This window comes from Parasteatoda tepidariorum, chromosome 6 (genome assembly GCF_982258835.1).
Source record: "Parasteatoda tepidariorum strain Cologne lab strain chromosome 6, Ptep-v5.0, whole genome shotgun sequence".
In the NCBI taxonomy this organism is placed as follows: Eukaryota; Metazoa; Arthropoda; class Arachnida; order Araneae; family Theridiidae; genus Parasteatoda; species Parasteatoda tepidariorum.
The window spans coordinates 50,799,757-50,822,975 of record NC_141760.1 but is presented as its reverse complement, the minus strand read 5'-3'; the positions used below and the strand labels follow the sequence as shown (position 1 = coordinate 50,822,975).

General features: G+C 28.0%; 1 long non-coding RNA gene across 3 annotated transcripts in view; it reads right to left on the bottom strand.

The window, feature by feature from the left end:
- LOC107436716 (uncharacterized) overlaps window positions 1-23,219 on the bottom strand; it is a 441,993-nt gene that overhangs the window by 176,707 nt on the left and 242,067 nt on the right. For all 3 annotated transcript variants that reach the window (XR_015434629.1, XR_015434630.1, XR_015434628.1), the window contains one exon: window positions 13,377-13,449. This is a non-coding gene — a long non-coding RNA (uncharacterized LOC107436716). The remainder of the gene's footprint in view (window positions 1-13,376; window positions 13,450-23,219) is intronic.

The following is a 23,219-nucleotide window of genomic DNA, read 5'->3' as shown; positions in this document are numbered from 1 at the left end:
TCATGGGTTGCAAAAACTGTCTCAATTGATATTTGTCGTCAGATTGGTTTTCAAATCCTGCCTATGTACGTGTTTCAAGACGTCACAAAATACTTTTCCTTCTTCAGCATTCATATTTAGATTGAAATTCCCGTCAAGCCGCCAGTAACTATACGTTAATAATAAAAAGAATATAAAAATTCCTCTAAATTATTATTACGTAAATGCATTAAAAATGCCTGTTTCTGAAAAGAAAAAGAAAAAAAAGCGTTCGCCATAGCAACGCATGCAATGACGACGCATGCGCAGTGTTTACTATTACTCTTGAACACAGTTGAAAAGTGTGTGTGCACGCCATCAAATTCAAACCAAGACCCAATTCGCAAATAGGTTAAAAAAAAAAAAAAAAAAGCAGTTTTATTACTTTTTATAAATTTTATGCTGATCACAACACCAGAGAAATCTGACCCTTCCTTATTATCTAAAGAATCTTACTAAGTGATTTTGTGGCCAATAAGATTGTGCCGACAACAACAAGAAACAGTTTTAGCCTATTACGTTTTTATGTATTTAATGCGTTTGAGATTTTAATAATGAAAGTAAAAACAGCCAATGGAATGCGCTACATAAATTATCAGATGTTCCCCAGAGTTTTCTTTTTGAATGAAATACATTAAATTATTTGTAAAATAAAGCCTTAACAATACAACATTTTATCCCGTACAATTCCCTTAATAACATTTATCACCAGTTACCCACCGGTTATATACAGATCTATTTTTAGTTACATATACAAAGGATTGAATTTAAAAAATAAAGCAAGAGGCTAATACAATATTAAAATTTTTGAGTGTGTTGAATAATATCTTTAAAATTTTCTGTAACCTTAAGATTAAACTTAACATTATGACCTTAATATTTAGATTTTCAATTATGTTTGAACCATACATAATCTATCTCTTAAAGTTTACTACAAGAAAAAAAAATTATTTAACATTAAAGAGGACCCTATAACACGCGACAAACGTTTCATTGTAAATTCTGTTTCATCTACATAGCTGATTTAAAATCAAACCAGAGTAGGCCATGAAGTTTTGAATTGCTGAGAAAAAAACTATCGAAATATAAAAATGCAAACAAATTATTGGATGAGAACTTCTCCATTGCGTAATTCTAAGTTATCCTCTCATAATTTGTTTACATTTTGATGCTATGAAATATTTTTCAACAATTGAAACTTCATACCTTGCTTTAGGTTTGCCTGAACTTGCTTCCTCGATACTTTAAATTACTTACAAAGGTGAAAGAGAATTTGAAATGAAAAGTTTCTCGGTATATAGGTTACAAAAAGATTGCACGATAATTATGTTCAAGGTACCGACATTATTTACCTTCAAACCGGAAACCAATGTTTTTGGAACATGGTATGGTATATATAACACAGTAGAACACAAGGTGATAAGGCAAATAAAAATCACAGCAAACATTGTGTTATTTTAAAGAAAATATTCTCTCAGATCAGGTAAATTAGCAAAGTCATTATTTTTTATACAAAGTAATCTACTACTGCAGTATCGGATAAATAAGCAAGCCCACGCAACGTATCACAGCAACCTTCACCAAAGTCTTGAATGCGTGCAACGACTCCAGAGAAAAGATTAGCGATTTTCTAGTATACAAAAAATACAAAGGATTGTATCTAGAAACTAACAAAAAAGACTAATAAATTGTAAAAATAAACAGTGATAAAGGTTTTGAGCCATGTAGGATAACATCGTTACAATTTTCTGCAACCTTAATAAGATTTTCAATCATATTTGAACCATAATAATCTTCCTTTTAAAGTTGACTACTACTTGAAAAAAATTATTTAACTTGAATGAAAAAATGGATACCATAACTATGTACGATAGCTATGTTCAATGTACCGATATTATTAACCTTCAACAGAAAACCAATTTTTTGGAGCATTCTATGGTAAAACACAAGATGATAAGGTAAAGGCAAATCACGGCAACCATAGTGTTATTTTAAAGAAAAGATTCTTCCAGATCAAGTAAATTAGCAAAATCATTAATTTTTATGCAAAGCAACCTTCTAGGGCAATATCGGATATTCAGTAAGCCCACGCAACGTATCCCAGCAACCTTCACCAAAGTCTTGGCTGCGTGCAACGACTCCAGAGAAAAGATTAGCGATTCTCTGGTTTATTCATTAGCAGACATGAACCAGGGGAACTGAAGTTGCCACTCATCATCCCCGATGCGAAAATAAAATGCAAATGAGCTTCTAAATCGAACATCCCTGTGCATGGGATTTAGCAAGAGAGGGCGGGGTTCCACTGACATGATAATGAGACGAGGGATGAAACTTTGAGAAAGCCCGGATGAAGTTAGAAATAATTATTACGAGAATTTTCACACCCTCATTAACATGAGGGGTGGGCTAGGCCGGGGAAGCGGGGTGAGGAGGGGTAGGAGAGCTTTCACAAGTTCAAGGTGCGTCTGTCCCGATTTCCAGTGACCCTGGAACTGCGGATGTAGGTCAGGATGGAAAGGGTTGTACCGGCTCCGGACCGGATGGAACAAGGACAGTTGGGGTATCCGTAGATTCCGTTTGAACTAAAATGAAATCAAATTCAATAATTTTTATTTTATTTATTAAAATACAAAATCGAGTTGATGAAACAAAAATTCGACCAATGGTTACAAATACTCTCGTAAATGAGTTTTTTTTAACAACTTTTGACCGTTCATAGCAAAATTACACTATTACAAATTATGATGTATGTTGAATCGGGGTATGGTGGATATCGGATGCAACCTTAATTCAGTACCAAGTTTAACCATTGGCATTAGGTTCAATTTCAATTGATTACTAGTTAATGTGGATCTACTATGGTGGATATTGGATGCAACCTTAATACAGTACCGAGTTTAACCATATGCATTAGGTTCAATTTCAAGCTTGATTACCAGTTAATGTGGATCTACTATGGTGGATATTGGATGCAACCTTAATACAGTACCGAGTTTAACCATAGGCATTAGGTTCAATTTCAAGCTTGATTACCAGTTAATGTGGATCTACTATGGTGGATATTGGGTGCAACCTTAATACAGTACCGAATTTAACCATAGGCATTAGGTTCAATTTCAAGCTTGATTACCAGTTAATGTGGATCTACTATGGTGGATATTGGATGCAACCTTAATACAGTACCGAGTTTGACAATAAGCATTTAGTTCAATTTCAAGCTTGATTACCAGTTAATGTGGATCTACTATGGTGGATATTGGATGCAACCTTAATACAGTACCGAGTTTGACAATAAGCATTTAGTTCAATTTCAAGCTTGATTACTAGTTAATGTGAATCTACTTGAACGAAAACATGGTTCAAACAACACATTATTTCAGTTGCAACAAATTTGCTCTATAGAGCGATTCAAAGTACCGATATTATGGTTCAACATTGAACCTTTATTTTATGAGAGTGTATAAATAATTTTCAAAAAATATCAACCAAAGAGTGGTTAAATATAAATAATTAACAATAGCTATGACTGCAGCCCCTTTCCAACCTCCATATAAAAAGATAGACACTATATAAAAGAATCTCTGTGAAACGGTTCAACGTTGAGCCATAATACAAACCAAAATAATAGCAACCTTATTAAGGTGATAAATTTAATCATATTTTTTTCAAGTTGAACCCTAGTATTGTTTTAACAAGTTTAAATATTTAATTTGGACAATAATATGCAGGAAGTTTTCACGCGAGAAAATTTTCGGCAACCTTATTAAGGTGTGAAAATTTAACTATACTTTGATCAATTTGAAGCATATTATCCTTTCACCAAGTTAAAATTATTAATTTATAGGATAATATGTAGGAAACTTTCCCAGTACAGAAAGAAAATTTCTTGCAATCTTATTAATGTGTTAAAATTAGCTATTTTTCATTCAAGGTGCATTTCATCATGAAATCAAGTTTAAATCATCAATTAGCACGATAAAGTGGCTCAAGTTTTAAGTGTATTAAGGTTGCTGCAAATTTGAACAATATTGTGTTTCAATACGTAAGAAATTATTAAAAGTATATTACAGTAAAATTTTGGTAAAAAAGAATATTAAAAAAGTAAATATATACTTTTTAAAAATTAAATTAAATTATATTATGATATTTAAATACAAAAATACTTCCACAACTAGACGTTACATATATTTCTTATTTAACACTGTTTTTCGAAGCTCTGCCGCAAAGGTAAATAAAAAAGCCATAGTTTGAGTGCTTTATACTTAACAATCTGAACCAAAACAGTCTGAAACAATCAACTCCAAAACAAGTTCCAAAAATGCTATGCTTTTTTTTAATTGATTTTGTCGTGCTGCTTTTTATTATTGATTCTTTTAGCAAAGTTTTAATGACTCTTACAGAGCTTTTCGAACTGTATTGTCGGACTGCTTATGGGCAGGCATTATCTTCAGTTTCAAAGAAATAATAAAAATGTACCGTCTAAGAAAGAATTAAAAGGGGAGTCGGTAGAGCATATACCGATAATGCTGACCTTTTTTGATGTAACTTCTCTAAGAAACTTCATATGATATCGGCTTGCAATCTTATCGGCTGATATTTGAGATTACATTAGTTGTATGTTATGATAATGTTTTAGCGTTAACAGAAATACTTTTTGAGTTATAAAAGATATTTGCTCAAAAATGATGAAAATTTCTTTAAAAAAAACTAAAAGTTTTTAGTTTATAATTTTTAAAAAAAATATTTCTGCCAAAGACATATGTCTTAACAGCTATCACAGTGCAAACATGTATATATAAATATTCGGTTGAAAAAAAAAACAGCAGCAATATCTTGTTTATATGCTGAGAAAAGATACCTTGAAAAAGGTCAGTTTTAGCATTATTGGTATATACCCTGCCCAGGGTGCACAGACAAATTTTTTTAATGAAAAATAAGCACATCTTAAGCACTTTTCACGCACTCAAAAAATATTCTTAAACTCTTCATTCTTTTTTTTTTTAAATATATATATATATATATAAGGGGATATATCCACATCGTGATCTATCGTGCCAACTACAATCGCCAAGGTGACAAGGTACAAATAGATATTAAACTTGCAAACTTTTTTTCAAAGGGGTAAAAAAAACTTGTAGATGTTTGCCCGAGGGTGGTTACGATTCGAGTTGGTCCCTTACTGTGGATTTTTTTTATTTATTTACTTTTTCTGTTCTTGCGGGCCGCTGCCGGAAATTGGCAAGATTTTGCGATTATTCTGCCACAGATCTCGATACGAAATCTCCCCAAATATAATTAGGATATATATATATATATTAGAAAAGAAAAATTTTTTATAAATGCGCATATCCTGATAATATTATTATTGTGGTTGAATGAATTGTGAAAACGTTGAATAGGATAGTGTGGAAACAACGCCTTTGGCATTATTCGTGACAAAAACCAACATGATAAAAAAAATATCTCATTTTAGAAAGAGAAAATAAAGGACTTTTTAAAAACACCCAATAAAAAAAGCATCTTTAAGTACATTTTAAAAACGCTACGCACAATGCTTACCGACTCCCCTTAACGAACCACTAAACAAAAAGAAACGTAAAATGAATTTATTAAAAAAAATGAAAAAACGTAAAATAATGCTTGTTTAATTCATAGAAAGTCGTAAATAAATAATGCACATTAAAATTCAGTATGTATCTACATTGTGTTTAATACGTATTTACGAGGTACCCAAAGTTATGCCAAACTATTTTAACTAACTATTCACGTTTAACTCATTACACATGCTAACAGCATCATCGAGGAATATTGCGATAGCTGTATTACAAAATTTAGAATGTGTGAAACATGCCATTCTATCATAGAAAACTTCACCGAAATAAATTACACATGTATAAATACCATACATGTAGTAACATACTAAATGGTAAGTTTATACCCATGGTACAAATCTACATATTTCACATAAAGTAAGGCTAGGAATGGTAGCGTTGTCAGAGAGATTGCGCACAACCAGGATGGGGAGGGTGGAGAGTACAGTATACTAGCGACAATTTTAGATATTTGTAAAACAGCAGTATAGAACTATATACTTAAATGAGCAGGCTTATGGTTATCAGAATCAAAGATAAAACATATGAATGGGTTTGTTTCTCCAAATCGAGTGCCTGTTATTTCATAGCTCTTCCTTTTAATTTTCTAAGCCGTTAGCATAAAATATTTTAAAATAAAACGGTTTCACTTTATTTTATAATCGTCGTTGAACAGATGACCCAATTTTTGGGTTTACGAGTGGGTTTGGATTCACGAGTTCCAATTTTTGGGTTTCAATGTTCAGCTCCGTAGCTTTGTAATTTTGAACCCAATCTAGAAGACAAGGCAACTCCTGGATCAAGTATTGGGAGAAATTTTCCTTTGTGAAGGACTTAAAAATGAAACGATTGCTCATAAGCTGAGGACCTAGGCTAACAGTACGTACACCAATTGTTTTCTTTTAAAGCGGTTATGTTAAAAAAGAGAAGTCACACAATCTTTCCTACTAAATTGTGAGAGTTTGTTGGTTGTTTGCGACGCTGGAAAATACAACACCAGGAAAATACAACGGCAGGAAAATACAACTCCTGTGGTAAGAGAAATTCTGCAGTTTTCTTAAAAGCCAAAATACAGACTGACAAAATATGGCAACTATTGCTGATAGGGGTACCAAATCCATTTCATCCGAAGTTGCTTTTAGATATAATAATATTAGGACATTTGTTTAGGATTACCTAGCAACAGTTCGGATTCCTTACAATTCTTATTGTTCACGATTAAATTGTAAGTATTATTGATAACAATATATCTTACTCACGTGCGCTATCTCTCATAGATTGCGAAAAAACAGCTTTACTGGTTCTATTACTATCTGTTGTTTAAAATTAAAGCATAACAATAAAATAATTCGGAAATAACTCATGTGAAACATAAAATAATAAATGTAGGTCAACGTTTTTAACAGTAAGTTTATCAAAGAATTGTTATTTTCTTCCTCAATGTTATTCCAAGGAGCGTATGCTATCCTATGTGAACGAAATTACCCTTTTTTATAAACTAATTAATATTTTGGAATGTCTTTTGTTTTATTTTATTCATTGAAATATGCTACATTGAACCAGTTAACAAGTAAACTTTTTTGGTTTGTGAGTATTTTTGAAACCTTTTCAGAGTTATTTTAAAAATAAACCTGAAAAAAAAAATCTTAACATAACCTAACTCTTAAAATTTAAAATTTCGTGAGCAGGTTCAGTGGAGCAAATGAAAAAAGAGTGATAAAAAATATTTCTCGAAAAAAGAAAATCTACAAATCTCTATTTTAAATAGTGATTTGTAGAAATATTATTGTACTAAAACTGTACCATTTTTAAAAATTTATGGTTACGATCATTTGGAAAGAGATCTGTCACACGGTTGTAGCCGTGATGTATGAATTTGTTTTGGAGAATGTTTTATTTTGGAAAAGTTCATGGGAACAATTTCGAGTCAAAATGCTTGCTCATTACTTGTCTTGTAAAATTTGAAACAGCTAAAGTGGAGATAACATTACTGGAAATGTTTCAAATAAAATTAATTGTTTTAAATAAAGGCAGGTCATCCTTCAAAATAAAATTAACCATGCAACCAAATCGACCATGCAACCAAAAAATAATTGAAAATATCTTGATAACTAGGGAAATAAATTTTATAAGTTTCTCAAACTAATTTTTAAAAAAAATGAAAAAACAATTGACATTAAAATTCTAAAATATAAATGTTAAAAGATTTAAGTTTGTTACCATTCCGACTTTTTAAATTTTTTTTTTCTTAACTTATTTAATTATTTTATTTTATTTGTTTATTTTTAAATTTTCTTGAATTAAAGAATTTTTGATTTCCTTTTGATACTCTCTTCTGAAAGAGATTGTGCACCCCTAAAAAATTTGATTACCTACAATTAAAAAATAAATTTAAATAATTTCTCTAGGATGAAAATGAATCAGTACTAGCAAAAAAAATTTAAACAAGGAAAAATCAAGATTCTCTGGATAAGTAACTAATATCTGAATAAACTATAAAAAAAAAATATTAATAATGAACGAATAATTACTAAACTTGAAAATAAAGAAAACACACAAGTAAAAGACGAAGAAAGTATGGAAAATAAGAAAAAAATAAGAATTCTGAGGAAAATAAACTATAAAAGAGTAATAAAAATAAATAACAATTAAATCAAAAAAGTAAAAACACAAGTAAAGAAAAAAAAGGCAGATAAAAAAATCATGGAGATAATAAACAAATAATTGAATTAACTAAAAAACTATAAATAATAAACGAATGATAGCTAAACTTGATAATGAAGGAAACACACAAATAAAAGAAGAAAGAAAAGGTAAATAAGAAAAAAAAAAAAAAAATTCGTAATAAACTAATAATTGAGTTCATTAAAAACTAATAGAAGTAAATAACAATTAAACTTGAAAAGAAAAGAAGAAAAAAAACTCGAGTGAAAAAATAATTTAAAAAAAAACACAAAAGGGTAGATAAAAAAACAGGGTTACAATAAACTAATAATCGAATAAACTAAAAAACTATGAATAATAAACAAATAATTATTAAACTTGAATAAAAAGAAAACACACTTGTAAAAGAGGGAGAAAAAAGTTAAATAGGAAGAAAAAAAATAAGAAATCTGAGGATAATAAACTAATAATTCAAAAACTAATAAAAATAAATAACAATTAAACCGGTTAACAATTAGTCGGTAGATGGAGATAATAAATTAATAATTGAATAAGCTAAAAAATCTAATAAAGTAATAATAACAAGCAAATAGTATTTAAACCTGAAAATGAAAGAGAAAAAAAAATTTTCTAAGCTTCAGTAAATTTCAATGAAAGTAGAGTTAAAAGGAGCAAAAACAAATAACTTAGTGTATGAAATATTGCCCAATTTTTGCTCGTCTCAGCCTTTAAAAGTAAATTAATTTTTAGAAGAGTAAACGATCCATCATGAGAAGGAGGAGGGTCGAAGTAAGAATTTGAATACGCCTTGTATCAGGATATTTGCCGAGTGCAGCAAAAACCCAGTTTTCCAAAAATCTGCCTAGATAACGCCCGTCTGCCCTTGGGCCGGAGGTCAGGCATCATGATGTCGACAACAACCCCTGCCCCAAGGACGTCAGGTGACCCCAGGAAGAAAGAGTTGTCCATACTCACACATTTCAATTTTAAAAGTTTCTCGAAGTTAATAATTTGAATGAATGGTTATGTAAAGTTAAACAACTAGCTCTAAGGAAGAAAAAACCAATTAGTTTTTCTAACGCTGATATAGGCAAATGAGAATTACTTAAGCAATTTTCACTTGCAGTAACAAAGAAATAAGATGCCTAAAATAATAAAAAAAATATGACTGAAATATTCAGCAAATTTTTTTTCTTTTTGTTCTTTATTTTATGTGTTTCTAACATTTGCTGAATATGCCAGATATATTAATATCTGAAATATTCAGCAAATGTTAGAAACACTTCGCTGAATGCTTAGATTTCATCATTAGTATAAAAAAAAAAAATAAGTAAAAATTGTCTAGCACTCTAAATATTTCTTGTCTAATTTTAACTAATATAATAAGAAAATAACAAATAAATAGCTATTATAAATTATTTTTCAGAGAAATAATTTTTCGGTAAAAAAGTTTCATAAAAGCTTCGTAGAGGTTTTTTTTCAGCTTTGGGGAAATGGTGAAAAATGGCATTAATTCTAAACAAAACAAAAAATATTTTTAAAAAATTTAAAAAATATTCCTTCATGATGCTAACCAAATTCAAAAATTCAATTCTATAAAATAAAATTTAAAAAAAAAACTAGCAAATTTGTTCAAACAAATACGAATTTCTATTTAATTTTTAATTTGAATTATCGTCTACACTTATTAATTACCTTACTTCAGATGGGTACCTAAAACCATCAAAGTGAAAATGCGATCATTAAGCCAGGTCAAAAGTCATCCTAAGTATAATTTTTTTTATTTTTTATTGCAAAGTGGGTCGAAAAAATTCTTATTCATTTTGCAATCAAACAATTTAGCTCTCTAAATTCATAAGTCAAAGTCATTGTAAAAGTAAAAAATCAATATATAAACAAAAATTAACCGACTTTTGAGAAGAAGAAAAAAAGTAAATCCATCAGAAATCATTTTAAGTACAATTATATGAACAATGTAAAGAAGTAATCGTAATTCCAAATGAGGACTCCAGAAATATTTTCCCTTAAGTTTCACTTAACTGATAACATTAACATAAGATGATTTACCAAAAGAAAAATAATTAATAAATACACAATTAACTTTTTTATTTAATAAACTCTAACATAAAAAAGTATGCATCAAATAAATTTTAACATTTTAAATAGCTAAGGATTCTGAATAATCTGCACATCTATTATAATTTAAATTTTAAATTTAAGGGCTCCTACTATCTTTTTTTTAATGTAAAGGGAAAGCATAGACAATTATTAGAATATTAAAATTTCATTTACTACAATTAAAATTTAGAATGTCTCCTTTAAAATAATTTTACAACAATAGAGCAGATCTTTTCTTAGATAATAATCTATATTTTAAGTATATTTATACAGTAAAGGGGTACTTTTTTTTCAAGACATTTTCTTTTAAACATATGACAAATTACATGAGAAAAGTAAAGTATCTATTATTTCTCCTTTAAAAATTAGATGCATTGAGCTATTTAAAATAAAAATAATAATATTTATACTAATACATAAATGCAAGCTTCTAGATTTTTGACACGTGATGTCCATAGCTATAATAATCAAAAAAATGATAGAAGTCAAAAACTTGCCAACACACTATTAACTTGCCAACACACTATTAAAGTAAACCCGAATAGCTCAGTGAATGGAAAACTGATTTTAGGCACAAGGAAAGTAGCGATCAAAGATTGTTAAATCGTATACAGTTCCTATTTGCAAAAGGACCATTTTGACGCAAAAGATCCATATAGCGATAGATGGATTATCAGTTAGGGTTTAGTAATATCACACAAACCGAAAGAGATTTTGGTGATTTTTCGTTTATAAAGTTCATATCCTATTCCAGCAGTTCCCAAAGGGAGTTCCGCGGAACCCTATGGTTCCGTAGTAGGCTTACAGAGGTTTCGTGAGCTAAGACATTCTTTTAACCAGTAATAATTAGATTTATGTATATCCAAAAATAATCCATAATTTAATATTTCGATTATTTAAATGAAATTATTTATGTAAAATGCCAATAAAAAAGAAGCAAAATATTTTATTAAAAAAATATTTTTGTAATAACAGTTTATAGAATAAATTATGAAAAGAATATGCTTTTATTTAAAAAAAAAATCATAAGCAGTTTTCCTCGGACTTTTCGATTCGAAACATAATAACCAAATTCAAGAATTAAGAATTATGTTTCTCTATTAAATATTCTTGAAATTTGTAGCAATGAAAACTATAACTTCGTTTATTTTATTTATTTTCAGCTTATGCATAAACCAAGAACAATATTAGAATTTAAATCCTTCTTAGCATTAAATATTTACAAAATAATTATTTTATTTGGTTAGTGTATTTTTAATAACCAATGAAATAAAATTACCAATAAAATAACCAATGAATGAAAATTAATGAAATAATAACCAAATTCAAGAATTAGAAATTATATTTCTTTATTAAATATTCTTGACGTTTGTAGCAATGAAAACTATAACTCAGTTTATTTTATTTTATTTATTTTCAGCTTATGAATAAACCATGAACAATTTTAGAATTTAAATCCTTCTTAGCATTAAATATTTCCAAAATAATTATTTTATTTGGTTAGTGTATTTTTAATAACCAATGAAATAAAATTACCAATAAGTTACCCTAACCAATGAATGAAAATTAATGAAATAATAACCAAATTCAAGAATTAGAAATTATATTTCTTTATTAAATATTCCTGACGTTTGTAGCAATGAAAACTATAACTCAGTTTATTTTATTTATTTTCAGCTTATGCATAAATCATGAACAATTTTAGAATTTAAAACGTATTCTTCCTAGCATTAAATATTTACAAAATAATTATTTTATTTGGTTAGTGTATTTTTAGTAACCAGTGAAATAAAATTACCAATAAAATAACCAATGAATGAAAATTAATGAAATAATAATTGTAGCAATGAAAACTATAACTCAGTTTATTTTATTTTATTTATTTTCAGCTTATGCATAAACCAAGAACAATTTTAGAATTTAAAACGTACCCTTCCTTGCATTAAATATTTACAAAATAATTCTTTCATTTAGTTAGTATATTTCTCAGCTGCTAATTAATAAAAAAAAAATTATATATAAAGGAAGGGTCTCACGAAAAGGAGAACAATTTATTATGGCTTCATAGTAAAAATATTCAGGAACCACTGTCCATTTCAAACAAAAAATGCAGAAAAGCAGACAAGTTAGTTCCGAAGACTTAGAAATTCCATTGTCTTCAAAGTTAGGTTCAAAAACTACAAGATTACGAAAATCTACATAATTAAGTTCATCAACCGTTATAAAATCCTTTTTTTTTACCATGGTAAGTTTTCCTTAATTTTGATCGATCGTTTCTGTATATAAGTCACTAATCAATGCACAGAAGCGATCTATACATTGTATAGAAACTATCAAAATTAAAGAAAACTCATCACGACAAAAAAAAAAAAAAAAAAAAAAAAAAAAAATTAATACTTTTCTTTGTTTCTCACAATATATTCTCTTAGCTCAACAAATAATGATGGCTGATTTTCAGAGTTTCAAAATTTAATTGACTTAAATGACGTACACAAAATAAACGGTATTATGAACTAAGTCTGACAGAAAAGTCTTTTACGCAGTATAATGAGGTCATGGAGACTGTGTTTACATCCCCTTCCCCAGTCCTAAGAGGCTTCAGAGCTTCACTGTCACAATGCAATATTAAATTTAATATTCTAAATCTTGTTCAACTTAAAAATACAAAAATAAATAAATTCGACTACTTCCAGTTCGAAAGTAAATCATTCCCTACAATATTTTTCTTAAACTTTTAAAATATATATATATATATATATATATATATATATATATATATATATATATATATATATATATATATATATATATATATATATATATATATATATATATATATATATATATATATATATATATATATATATATATATATATATATATATATATATATATATATATATATATATATATATATTCCTTGGAAGAAAAATTCAAAGCAATAAAAGAAAAGAAAAAACAACAAAAAATTAGAAATTGACTTACGTTTTGACGAGACTTTCGGACTAATTCCATAGTGGATTCTAACATGCTCCTTTCTTCGTCCTACTTTTAACAGCTGTAAAATAAAAAGAAACCAAATTTAAAGACAATAGAATGAAAGATCCCACATTATATCACACAAATTATAATGCGTATTCATACTGCCTATACTACAGCATTGAAAATTTTGCAAAATATTGAGTTCTGATATCGCTTGAATTTTCTGCAACCACAATATGATGCAAAGCTAAAATAAATCATGGTACTTCTTAAACTTGATTATATGATATGACACTGTTAGAAGTGTGTCTGAACAAATGACAAATAACAATTTATTTAATTGTTATTTTACCATATTCAAATAAAACAGTCAAATAACCGTAATCAAGATAGCAATCAAACCGTTAAATGTAAAAAAAAACGTTTATTAACTGCTTTCACCTAATACGGTTAAACAACCAAACTTTTTAGAGCTGGGTACATATTATAGCTGAAAGGACGAATCTGCCATTCTCATGACCGACAGAAATGGGGTTCGAATCTCAGCGTTGACATCATAATATATCCTCTAGTCTCTTCAACACACGGAGAGTTTCCAGTGTTTTGCACTCTCAAATGTACATTACCTAATGAAAAGCCTAGCTCCTATATCCAATTAAATTTCTTTTTTACGGTTTTGAAACCAAGCTAGTTGTAAATGGTTTTAAAAAAACTTATAGTTTTGTATTCATGGTTTTATAACCATACTAGTTGTAAACGGTTTCAAAACCGTAAAGGTAAAAAAATGTTCCGATAGAAAGATTGCAGCCGGTTATTTTACCATAATTTCAGAATGAAAATTCTAACAGGTTCAACTAAAAAGAAAACAAGGTTCAGTTTAACAGCTTAATGTTTGTAGCAAATGTGCCCCGAATTATAATTCAACGTTCAACATGCTGACTCTCAGACATGTTGATGTTCAACATGTCGGAGAGTGTATATTTCGCTGGAAAAACCTGGAAACAGAGATTTGATCTGACGTAAATGATCCAATTCACGATAGATGTTAAAATAACAACTCTGTGGGATGATTTTACCGAAGAAAGTAAGTGAATTGATCAAATCCCTTAACTGCTTCGGTGAAAATATGAAACAAAAAGCTCGGATGAAAACAATAAAGGTGAAATAAACAAAAGATGAAAATTAGCATACTGATTTTTACTATGAATTAATTAAAAATAATAACTTTAAAATATTAACTTTTTTATCATTATGATTATTGATGATAGATCATTTTTGAAATCTGTAGTTCATAAATTTTAATATGGTTACAAAAGAATAATGAAAATATTAGTGTATGCAATGCAGCTCTTGTTAATAATCATTGTTTATTATTTCTAATAATCGTATACCCGATGACATTGCCCAGTTTACACTGTTTTTTTTTCAGGTTAAGTGCCACTACCCGCTACATATCTTCCCGATATACCCTACACCAATACTACCACACTATATAATACTACTATACATCCCTACACTTATTTTAGGTTAAGCGCAACTACCCAGTAAATTCTAAACTCATTTTTTTCTTTAAAAAGACAGAAAAAAAATGTTAAATGCCTTAAAAAACGTAAAAAGAATTAAAACCATCTCGCACAAATTATTCGCTCAACAACACAAAGAGCGGGCGTCTACATCCAAGGTAAACAAGCAACTGATATTGCCTAGTTGACCACCTGAAATCTCTGGCCAACTGAGTTATTATTAAATTGACTAAACTTCATTGGTAATTATTAATAGTAACCGGAAAGTAAGAATGATTCTGATAGATTATTAAATTTAACCGACTCACTTGGTTATTCAGAATAATAACCAGCGATTAACAACATTAACCGATTAATTACAAATACATAGACCATAATATATAAATAATATATCGTCTTTCCAGTAAAACAGTTTACGAGATTTGACTTAAACTTTCTTTTGGGAAATCACCCCACAAAGTTGTTATTTTTACATGTTCTGTTAGTTGATCAACATCTTTCCTACTGCGACACATACATTAAACTCGTATTTTTTTTCCTTCTCATTTATTTATTTTTTTAAGATTTGTTTTAAGACAAAATCTCGCTATACCTATTTATTGTATTAATAATTCTAAAAAAAAATGTTAGGAATGCTGGAAAAGCTATTTTAAGTTTTAGAAATACTGCAACACTAATTTTTTTGTTACAATCATGTAAACAATTTTTTAATGTTATTAGTATCATATCAGTTAAAGATAGCGCCCGTGATAGTCTGAGCAGATATCCCATGATTTTTCATTATTTTCTTCATATTTAGGCTTAATTTAAATTAGTCCTTTTTACAAAAATAAAATGTTACAAAGCTCAAATTAAATAATAAATTGGAGGTGTTTAAACACAATGAATCAGAAACTTGTCACTTTCCGGATAATCTAATGAACTTGTATATACGCGCGGTTACCAAATTATCCAAATACAACACAGTTAGAAAGTTTTCGGAAAAAAATGGTTAAATAACAATTTATTTAGTTGTTATTTAACCATCTTCAAACAAAACAGTCAAATAACCATAAATAACATGGTAATCAACCTGTAAACAGAGAGAAAAACTGCTTATAAATTGCTCACCTAATACGGTTAAACAACCAGAATTTTATCGCACCAACTAAACCCATCTAATGAAACGACTTAGTTCCTTACAACTGTGTACATAATATAGCTAATAGGGCTAATTTGTACGTCTCATGATCGACAAAATTGGGTTTCAAGTCCCAGCGATAATACCACAATATTTCCTTCAACGCAAGAAGAGTTACGATTGTCCTGTACTCCCCAATGCCCATTACCTAACGAAACGCCCAGCTGCTATATCCAGTTAAATTTCTTTTTCACGGTTTCAAAACCTAGCAGTAAATGGTTAAAATACCGTATAGTTTTGTATTCAGAGTTTCTTAACAATACTACTTGAAAAACGGTTATAAAACCGTGAAGGTAAAAATGTCCTTCACCGTAAACTTTACGGTTAATCGGATGGAATGACTGCTGTCGATTATTTTACCATAATTTTAGAATGAAAATTCTAACAGTGCACAAATTAATTGGGAGTATGCTGTATTCATATTACTGATAAAGCTATATAATGAAGAAGTAGATTTATTTATAGCCAGTAAAGATAACATTAATGTTAACTTCTAGCAAACAAAAGTAGTATGATTCTTAAGTATATAATAAAACGTCAACAAGTGTAAGTCCCAATATTAAACAAAACTTTTTCAGTCGACTTTAAATTTGGCAAGAATTTAAAATGCACTAGATTCAGCAGATTTATTCCGTTTTTTTTTTTTTTTTTTTCTCCTTTCGATTATATGAAATTAATGATTAAAGCATTTTTGAAACAGCTACATCAATAAAGTTGGAATCAATACAAAAAAAAAAAAAAAAAAAAAAAAAAAAAAAAAAAAAAAAAGCAACAAGGAAAAAAAAAACAATTATTTCTTAAATAGCTACTATAATTACATGTTGCGCAATAAACTACCCTAAATTTCAAAAAGAAGAATTTAAAACAAAAGGAAGAGAATTAGAATTATTATGTAGAGAATTAGAAAAATCATGTAGGGAATTATTTTAAAATTCCAAACATATAATGTAAATAATAAACCGTAGATAAACAGAAATTTCTGTAAGGCGAAATTTCTGTAACCGCGAAAACCTTCCACTGTTAGCCTAACGGCAAGGGGACTCTAACCCTTGATCCATCTATCACTGAGGATAATTTACATTAGCACTGTGGTCGGTGAGAGCTGGGTGCGGAATTCGTACCGACCAATCGTCGCTGGGATTCAAACCCCGTTCACTATATTGAAAGGCGAATGCTCAATCCCTTGACCCACTACGGCTCCAACCGTAACTCATTATCCATTTCTTGACATTCATCCTAATAAAACCTTGAGTGGCATGAGTAAAAATAAGTTTTCGCATTTGAAATCATCTACAGCCTAATCAAAATATAAAAAATTCGGACACCAAAAATAGGAATTTATTATCTTGTAGGTTTGACTTATTATCTTTACGTACTGTTAATAATACCACAACATAATGTTAATTAATTAGTATATGATATATTATAGATATGATATATTCATTAGTATATGATTTTATTAGTATAGAGAATATGTTAATTGACAATAAATTTACTATACAGTTGGATTGTATACGTTAAACTATTCTAAAAAATACCTATATTAATATTAAAATAAAATAAAAAACTTGATTTAATTAGATAAAAACCTATTTAATTTCTCAAAAATTGTGATACTGAGTGCAATAACCGAAAATCAGATGGAATAATGAGAGTTGTAACGACTTATTGCCACGAGTGTTGTGTTATTTTGAAACAGCTCTAAAAATGAAACAGTTGGAATAAAACACTTGAAATAAAATATATAATTATACATCATATATAATTACCATTAATAAACATATAATAATTATTACATCAATTCATGGCAATATTTCGCGATGATTGATTTCAACACCTGCTAAATCCTTTATAAATATTTATGCTGCTAGAATTATTAAGAAGAAAAAATTATGCTGTAATTTACTTTATACATTAAAATGAAAAAGGCGAACCCTCAAAAATGTTGACAAATAGCAGCACAATAAGTTTCCATCTTGCGTGAGTAAACATAATTGATGAAAAAGGCGTTAATATTCCGCCCTTAACGATTTAACATATTTGCATAGAAAAATAGTTAGAAGTGTCATCTTTGCACGACTACGTCAGTTGATGGATGAAGAGAGTTGGAAGTTCATCAAAATATCATTAGCAGACAATTGATAATTCGGAAGCCATTTATAAAATGTGAGCAAATATTGTGAAAATCCCCGTGCCTGGGAAATTATACAAAGCTTTAGATCTTAATCTTTTTAAATTCAAATTACAATGTTAGTTTTATTTATGTTTTATTACTGGAAAAATATTTGCTTTTAAAAAAAGTATGAGGATTTTATATGATATTGATCGCAGTAAAGCATGCAAAATGTAAAAGAAGGGCTTGGAGCAGGATATTGATAAACCAAATTTTTTCTAAAAATAAACATTCTTTATCAAATTGTACCATGGTATTATTTTTAAATCAATTGTTTACAATTTTTTCCGAATTCTCTCTAAATAACAACACAATACACAGAAACATTTAATCGCCAACACGTGGTATTTTTTTTTAATACCTAAAATGCTCCTCAGCACAGTTTGAAAATGAGGTTTACCATTATACTGCCATTTACTATTACATGATTCAGACAGTTAATATATCAAAGAATGGAAAACAATAACAATGCTATTTTATAGCTCGTAATATTGCCATAAATATCTGTTTAAACTTTAAAAAAAATTTCATATACAATAAAATTTTTTACCAGATAATTTTAAAACAAAAATTATTTTAAGCATATTTTGCTTTTAATTAGCACAGCCATTATCAAACCAATACCTGAAAATACATATTACAATAACAAATACATATTTTGTACCATAAAACTTTTGTTTGAAAAAAAAATAGCCCTTTAATTTCGTTTCAAGTTTTCGAATTATCATGTAATTTTAATAAATTGAAATTTTATAATGTCAATAATCTTAATATATATAAACCAAAAATTTTCGCGAAGTGGCATATCAAAGAGATAAAAAAGATCCCCCTCAGTAACATTTATATTAAAAAAATAACGTTATATATAAATTTAAAGTTATTTTCTTTAGGGAGACCACGACATCCAATCAAAAAGCGGCCAATGATCAAATTATAAGAACACCAAACGATTTAGTATTAAATTATAAGGTTTAGCATTCAAAAAAAGTGCTGTCAATGAAATGAATTATCCGTCTCTCCTTCAATTTCACCTGGATGCGATAGATGGCGTGGCTGTCCGACACTACTACTTCGGATACAACCACTTCTACAATAGGTGTGAGGAGAGATGTTTTTTTCACCCTCCTTAGAAGCGAGGAGCGAAAATAAAAGAGGAATCTCTTCTCTCTCTGCTCCCCGTGAAGGAGAGAGGAGGTATATGGAGCAGTGTGTGACATAATCAGAGCATGCGCACCGCATAACAGAAAGAGTGAAGGGATGAAAGCGCATCTGAACGAAGAGCAGCCATGTGCTTCTCCGTTCATTCAGTTTTCTCTCTCCAAGAAGGATGCGGCAGAGAGAGAAGTATTGGTTTTTCTTGGGAGGAAAAGTGTAATGGATTAAAAGAATCCCCTTACTTAAAAACATCCTTTTTTTGTGAAATATTTATTTGAAATAGTGGATTGATTATAAATATCATCTTCGAGAAAGAAAAAAAAATTTTAAATTCATGTATACTACCGTGCAATTAAAAAATCAATGCAAACGACAAAAATTTCAAAATTTAGATTTTTAAATATTTGACAGCTTTGTATGGTAAACTACATATTGCCAAAAATATTTTTAAAATCAGTTTTTCGACATTCTCAAGCCACTTTTCACGGAATCAATCGTGAAGCACTTACGTTGTTTTTTATAATTGCACAGCAGTATATTCAGTGGTGCGATTGTTGGAATAAAACGGCATTCTTGTACGTGGTTGATTCCTAATTATTTGTAGCTGTACTTCCCTATTTGGTCTGAAAAAAGCATTTACCTGCAGAAAATTTATCAGCACTGTTACTAACAACTAAAGTAAGGGATTTTTTCATGAAATTTCACTTCAATATATATATATATATATATATATATATATATATATATATATATATATATATATATATATATATATATATATATATATATATATATATATATATATATATATATATATATATATATATATATAATAATTAGGAATCCCCCATGCACAAGAATGCCCGTTTTATTCCAACAATCGCATCACTGAATATACTTTATACTACCGTGCAATAAAATAAAAAAAACGTAAGTGCTTCACGATTGATTTCGAGAAAAGTGGCTTGAGAATGTCATAAAACTGATAAAACAAATGATTTTAAAAATATTTTTTTCAATATCTAGTTTATCAAATATCAAAATATAGGGAAAATATGGAAAAAATTACAGAACAATGAAAAAGGGGAAAAAGAAAAATAATAATATTAATAAAAATAAAAATCCGAAAAAAGGAGTAAAAAGTTAATAAAAATCCGGAAAATAAAAGATATAATCTTTTCATCAGCTCACACGATTATATCCGCAAAAAGTGCTTTCCAATATTGCATCAATAAAGCCAAATCAAAATATATCAATACAATAGTGTGAGAAGCACTCAAATTTACAACAAATAAAATAGAACACATAAAGTAAAAATATCACGCAAAAATAGAAAGTAAAATGTAAAGAAAAAACAGAATAAAACATAAAACGAGTTGCGAATTCAAATGAATTTACATAAACAGGAAATTTTTCAAGAATGATTTAAAATATTTTCTTAACAAGATTGCCAGATAACAAAATATGAAAAAAGAAGAGCAAATTGAGGTAAAAGCGTAAATAGAGGAGTTTTATTTTATAGTGCGTTCTAACTGCAGTACTGAAGTGCGTTTGATTTGTTAGTTACTAAGGATGGGCCCAAAAATGGATGTGCACAAGGTAATATTATACTGTATAATTTAAAGAAGTTGACAATTAATAATTTAGAAAATTTATAATTTTAAAAAATTTATAATTTTAAAAAATTTATAATTTTAGAAAATTAATAATCTTAGAAAATTAATAATTTTTTAAAATTGATAATTTTAGAAAATTTATTTTTATTTAAGAATAAAATAAAATAAAATTGAAAAGAGAAAGAAACGTGAATTGCCTGTTTTGCACATAATTTTAGCCACGGATTTGCCCAAAATGAATTTGCACATGCTAAAAATTATATAAAATGACAAAAAAATTTCTTAGTAAATTTATTTACAATAATATACAATAAACTCAATGATTTTATATAGAATTTTATTACTTTAGTTGGGTATCCATCGTTTCTTATCAAATTTTGAAAGAGTTCGTATATTTGTTTTTTGGATAAATAAACATTACTACATATTCTTTTCATTTTATTCATTTGATTAAAAATGGTATTTAAATGATATTTAAATAGATGTTCTTAGAAACTTTAGAATTTCAAGTAATTAGCTTATTTATATTAAAATTAAAATCATTTCTTTTATCGTATAAATCAAGAAAGCAGATATTTTCTTCATTTATAATACCCAAATCCAAAAAATTGAGATTAATATTATCATCATGATTACGAAGTAAGATTAATTCCTCAGGTTAAATATTAATTAATAAAATAGTATAATCTTGAAAATTAAAGATGATAAAAAAAAATCATTTTTCCTTGAAAAGGAAAATATGGATTCGAGCTGGTTTTTGAAATGAATCAATTTTTCCAACTCTGTACTTTTTTTTATTTGCTTGTATTTTTCACCTATCATCATTGCTCCCCAGCTCTAAAATCCTACAATGCACCATTAAACTCATATTTGTACAGTGGTAGAATAACATTTTAATACTAGCACATTTCTATTTTTAAAAAGATATGCAAAAATAATGTATACATTGGCACTTATACAAACATATTTTTTTTTAATTTAATAAAACATATTTTTATTAAATTATGTTTCTATTTCTTAGATTGCTTTTAGAAAAGATTGGTAAGCGATGCTGAGATTAGATACTTTACTAATACAGTAATTTGGTATACTTCGCAATCATAGAACATTTTAAATACGCACGTATTCCAAAAATTATACGCAACAATAATTTTAAAATAATGGCCTTTTAAGAACAAATTGTAAACTGGTTAAAAAAATGCTTTGATAATTATTCTTCCCCATAGAAAAAAATTCATCCAGCAGAAAAATTCGTCTCCCTCTGAGAAAAATTCATCCTGCAGATACGTGCAAAACGTGGTAGAGAAGCACTGTATTACTTGATATTTTTAAAAAGGAATTTCTTTTCCCCTTTATATCAAAAATTATAAAGTACAACTACATGAAATTTGAAAAATTATATAATATTTATCTTCGATTTGCTTGTGTGAAATGGAAAAAAAAGACACAAATTTTAAATTTTGATACATAATTTTTTGAAAAATAAATCTAAAGAGAAAATAAGCAGTTTTAAAGACAGGCATTTTTTTTTTAAATGTTTGCAGCCAAAGTAGGTAAAGAGAAGATTTAGATTAGCATTTTAATTCTTTTTATTATAAGTATTAATATATTGAAGCATAATACTCCAGCTATACAAAAATTTTGAAATATAAATTTCTATGAAGCTTTTAACATTTAAAGTTTGCTTTAAATGTCTCATACAATATGTGGTATTTTTCAGTAACATTATTGAAGACTGAAAAAAAAATATGAGGTGCAAGATTGGTGAAACTTGAGTAAAATTAAAAAAAAAAATATTTTGCAGAAATTATGACGTCAATTAAATCTAAATGAGACGTTGTCAGTAAATATATTTTTGAAAAAAAAACTGCTTATAAAAAAAGGTAAATAAGTGAAGGATTTTGCTTATTATTTACTTATTTATTGCTTTCAATTTAATTTACTCATTGGTTTGCAACCAACTCATATTATAAGCATAACGTAAACACATCGACAAAGATTGTTTTCTTTTAAACAATTTCTATCAGAGGCTTATTAACTGAAGTTTGAAAAAAAAAGAAAGAAAAAAAAAAAACAATGATACATCAAATCAATTTTTAAAATAAACAAAAAAAAAGCTGCCATTTAAAAAAAAAAGTTTCCCAGACAGAAAAATATAATTTCAACGTGAAGAATTCTAAAAACGTTCAGCTCAGATAT